This window comes from Cibotium barometz, chromosome 59 (genome assembly GCF_041138505.1).
Source record: "Cibotium barometz isolate CiBa-2024 chromosome 59, ASM4113850v1, whole genome shotgun sequence".
Taxonomy (NCBI): Eukaryota; Viridiplantae; Streptophyta; class Polypodiopsida; order Cyatheales; family Cibotiaceae; genus Cibotium; species Cibotium barometz.
The window spans coordinates 38,123,889-38,129,454 of record NC_141104.1 but is presented as its reverse complement, the minus strand read 5'-3'; positions in this window follow the sequence as shown (position 1 = coordinate 38,129,454).

Here is a 5,566-nt window from a genome sequence, read left to right as displayed (position 1 = left end):
CCGCCCATAGGGAAATTGCTGCGAAACACCCCCAGGAATCCCAACCCTCTGCCCTCCCTACCCCTATTCCCCTGGAGGAAGGCGAAATTCCCCCCTGCCCCGTGCCATAGGAAAGGGACGAGGTGGATCCTCCACTCAATCCCCTCAACTTACGTGACCCTTTGGATCACACTGAATTCGAAGAGGCAATTGGAATCGTGCTTGGCACCAACTCTAACAACACATTTAATGAAATTCATTGACCGCATGGACATGCATGTCCTTCGACTTTACATTGAAAAGACAACACCTGTACCGACAAGCTGGATGCCTAGAAAAGACCACCTGTACCGACAAGCTGGATGCCTAGAAAAGACCACCTGTACCAACAACATTCATGTCCTTCGACTTTACATTGACGACAAGCTGGGGATGCCTGGAAAAGACAACACCTGTACTGACAACATTCATGTCCTTCGACTTTACATTGATGCCAAGCTAGAGGCTACATGCGGCCCATAAACTTTACATTGATGACAAGGTGGATGCCTGGAAAAGACAACACCTGTATCGACAACATTCATGTCCTTTCACTTTACATTGATGCCACGCTAGAGGCTACACCCGGCCCATAATATTCGATCTTATGGGCAAACAACTTTTATGGCGATGACACTTCCTCCTCAAGCCTCACATCTATAGGCAGAATACTTTAAGGCCCCACACCACCTTCGCATTAAACCAACATACCTACCCATCCGTCCGTGTTGGGCACGGGACCTATTCCACATATGAATAGCCAGCATAACTCGAAGCTTCAATTTAACTTCCCTTGGTTCAAACCTCCCCCCCCACACTTAGTAGTACACATACACATAAGAAAGCATGATCGCCCGGATGACTACGTTCAACTCCAAGTATGATCAGGTTCTCAACCCCAATGCCACCATCCACTTCTTCAACCTAATCATCAACTTCTTGGCTGAATTCCCTACTTGGCACCACTATGATGAAGGAGCCCAAGCCCTCGCCTTCTTCGACATCAAAAAAGGCCCTACACTCAAGCAACATTACTCCTACCATTCTTTATCAAAGCGTGGTTACACTTCATGTAATTTATTTTTATGCAAAACCACACTAAGCGCTTCATGTAAAAAGATATGGGATGAGCGAGCTTATGACATGTGTAATGTTGGCCAGCTACAAAGGCTAGGTGTACATAGAGCTAGAGAGCCAGTTTTATCGCCCCAACTGTTAGTGGGCAACCGACCATTGTAAAAAAGGACCTCATGTATATAAGTGAATTAATGAAATATGAAAAGGGACAATCCCATTATCATAATTGAGTGTTCTTCTTCTTCCCTCTTGCTCTCTTGTGTATGGTAGTAAGCTTGTGTGTTGATGCATGCTTACTTGCTTGATTGTGAGTGTGTGCTTGTGGATGATGCTCCCTATCTTCTCTCCATCTTCTCCTTCTCCCTTATCTCTCTTTCCCTCCCTTCTTGCACACATGAAGGCACTTAGATAGGAGTCGAGCTTTCCATAGCTCCTTTTCTCATTGCTCTCTACCTAGCTCAAGGAAAGCTCCACTTGGGTGGCATAGGTGGTGGTGGAGTGTGCCCCTAGAGGCTTCACATCGAGGAGTTACCCCTCTTAGGGTTGACTAAGTGCATGTTCCAAAATCGACCCTTACATCTTATCTTTTCTTCTCTTCTTCCTCCCTCATGTAAGGAGAATGCTCATTTAGGATTGAGGTAAGCTTGCTATTTTTGCTCGTGTGATTAACTAGATGTGGAGTGTGATTGATTGAGAGAGAGAGAGAGAGAGAGAGAGAGAGAGAGAGAGATGGTTTGGGATGAGAGGAGGCTTACCTCATTAACGAAGGTCCACGCATTGGTAGAGCTTGAGGGCTTGACCACCATTGAGATTTGCATTCCCACATTCAACGTGCTTTCACGCTCTATACGTTTATACTTTCTTTCCATATTTACATCGAATTCATGTCCATCGTGCATAGCAAGACGTCAACTTTTAGGTTGTCCCCACTAGATCTCTAGTTCACAACTTGGCAATGTGGGAAGTGACCATTGCATCCCATTATGTTCAATATAGATTGGAATTTTTACAATCTCATAATAATTATAGCATTGTTCATCAGGTCTAGTCAAGTTTGTGCTCATTCCCCCACATTCTCATCGTTTCTCTCTCATTTGGTGAGCTACTTGAGCCCTGTAGCCCTTCCAAATAATATTTGATGCTCACTAGACTCCATTCTTGCTAGTAGAAGCTCTACAAAGTTTATACCCCAAATTACTGATCTAGTCTCTTATGTGTGTGGACTCTTGGTGTGCTTCCAAGCTAGTGTTTGGCATAACTAGGGAGGTTAACTCTGTGTGTGGTTGTTGGCTCACATAGAATGGAGATAAACTCATACATACACAATGCACAAATACAAGAACACAGAGGTGTAGAGTGTGAGATAAATCGGCAACTCAAAGGAGAGAGATGAAGCTCTCTACAAGTTCAAATATGTAAGTACAAATGAGCAGCACACCTAAACTGTGAATGAGGTTGCTTATATACCTAACTAACTAACCCTAAGGTGTCTGTTTACACCTAGATGGCTATGGGGTAAAACATATAGTGGTACATAAGTACCCAGGGCATAAGTACATGGTCTCACAGTGGGACAAAAGTGCCCATGCATAAGTATATGGCCTCACAATGGAACAAAAGTGCCCATGGCATAAGTACATATAGTGTAGTACTAACAAATATCTAACAAACCCTCCTGTAATAGAAATGTACAATTTACAGAGATTTACAGAGATTGTGCAGATCAGTCTTTGAAAGGGAAGAGGCCCAAAGCTTTACAAAAGCCCTCAAACCTTTCACATGATAAGGCTTTAGTGAAAAGATTTGCAACATTGTCATGTGTACTATAAATCAAATTGATCTCTCTTGCATGGAGCCTATCTCTGATATAGCGGTAATGCACTTCAATGTTCTTTATCCTAGCATGAAAGATATGTCAAAAGAGATGAACCCTCACCATGCATGGCTAGCTTAACCCTAATTATTGTGATTAAGAAACACTAATCTTATGGTGGGTGCAACCTAATTAACAACATAATGATGATGAAAAGATTATGCTAACTAAGCTTAAGGCTCAAGCACAATTAGGTTACAAGATTGAGACTTCTACTCGTAAAGAGGTTTAAGAGCTTGCTTCATATTTTATTACTTGAAATGGTCCCCTTTTATATGAGGAGGTACACTCTTAGGCTTGTACATCAATGTAGCTCATGTGTCACCTCAAATCTCAACACCCCCCCTTAATGATGACTTGACCTATCTTTGAGGCCTAGAGGTCATCTCTAAGAGTGAGGTCTCCCCCTTGATAGAGACTTGACCTATCTTTGATGTCTAGAGGTCTCTTCTAAGAGTACGGTTACAAACTTTGGCTATTTCCTCTACCTTGGCTACATCATCGGTGACATAGGGTAGGACATACAATGTTTTTAGAGGATATTTTGGAGCTAGAGGCATCATTTGTGCCACCAAAAAGTGACCATCTTCCACATAGTTGTTTTCTTGATTCTGTTTGGAGTAGCAATGTTCGTCTAGGTGCCCAATCCTTCTACAAGCACTACAAATTCTTTTTGTTTTATTTTTGAAACAATAATTTACAAAGATGTGACCAAGCTTGCCATAGTGATTACATCTTGGAACTTGAGATGTCGATTGATTTTTCCTTTGAAATCTCCCACCCTTTGTATACAGTGTTTGCCCACATGAATGTGATTTGAATGGTCCCCTTTTATATGAGGAGATACACTCTTGGGCTTGTACATCAATGTGGGATAAGTCTCCACTCTTCTCTCTAGCTCATGTGTTACCTCAAATCTCAACAAGATAGGATTCTTTACAACTTCCATTGCACTTTGACTTTCAATGAGAAAAGGAGTAGGGATGTCTAAAGGGACTTCATCAATCTTCTCAACCATACATATTCAACAATTGTTATAGTAAATGTTGCTCTATATTTAGCTTCATAGGATGAGGTTACCACAGCTAGCTGCTTCTTGTTTTTGCTGAGCCAAGATATGCATGAATCGCCAAAAAGAAGTACTGTCGTGTATCATAATCGCTTGCCCAATCAGAATCATGTGAAGGCCTGCAGTTGTAAATCACTCCCTTAGCATAGAACAATCCAAGATCTTGAGTGCCTTATATCTGAAGATACGTTTAACAACCTGCCAATTTAGAGCCTGGACAATGCATGAACTTTGAAAGTTGTGACACACCATATTGGATGTCTGGCTATAAGTTGCACAAATAGATTAGGCATCCAACAACTTGATCATAAGTGGTTATGTCGAATGTTTCACCAGCATCCTTTGGACTAAGCTTTACACCAAGTTCCATGGGTGTAGAGATTGATTTCTAACTTTCCATATCGAACCTCTTAAGGATGTACTTTGATTGTTAATGACTATACCATCATCTTGTAGTATAAACTACATACCCAAGTAGGAGTGCAAAAGATCAAGATCTAACATCTCAAATTTGAGGCAAGGTTAGCCTTAAAAGCTGTAACGAAATCCTCATTGGTGCCTATCACTAGCATGTTATCTACATAGAGATCTACCTAGAGAATAACAAACTAATCCTACTTGTCCTTTTTCACATATCAAAGTCCTTTTGTAGGACTATTTTGAAATCTTTGTCTAGTCAAACATGAATGAATTTTATGGTACCAAGCTCTGGAAGCTTGTTTTAAACCATAAAAATCTTTATGAAGCATGCATACCTTCTGTTCTTGACCAGGTTCTACAAATCTAGCTAGTTGGCTTGCATAAACTTCTTCCTGCAAGTCACCATTCAAGAATGTTGTTTTGATGTCGAATTGGTGCACCCTCCATCTATGATAAGTTGCTAAAGAAATAACAAATCAGATAGTGGTCATATGGGAAGTGGAAGCAAAAGTTTTATCATAATCAATCCCTTTCAGCTGGGCATAACCTTCTGTAACAAGTTTGGCCTTGAGTCTGTCAATAGACCCAGCTGCCTTTCTCTTGACTTTGAGAACCCACTACAATTTTTTGTAAGTGGTAGATCCACTAAATCCCAAGTACCATTCTTCTGAATGACATGAATTTCATCTTACATGGCTTTCACCCAATTTGGATCTTCTTGAGCCTCTTCAAAAGACTCAGGTTTATCTACATCATGTAGAGAACTGAGAAATGCAAACTTTATAATATCTACTGAAGCTCAAGCACCAGATCTAGTTCTACTCTGCAAACAACAAAGCAGACAATTTGGTATCCTGCAAGGTGCTTCTAACCCATCTAGAAATAAGCCTAGATTCATTTTGACATTTACTACATCATCCAATTGATCTAAAGTTGATGCATCAAAAGCATTCCCCCCTTGAAATAAACAAGGATCAATAGACAAGATCTATTGAGAATCAAGAGATACTGACATAGGTAATAATCCATCATGTCCGATGAATTGAAATAGGTATGATTATGGAATTCCATCATTGGATAGATGGAATCCTCTATAAAAACAACATCTG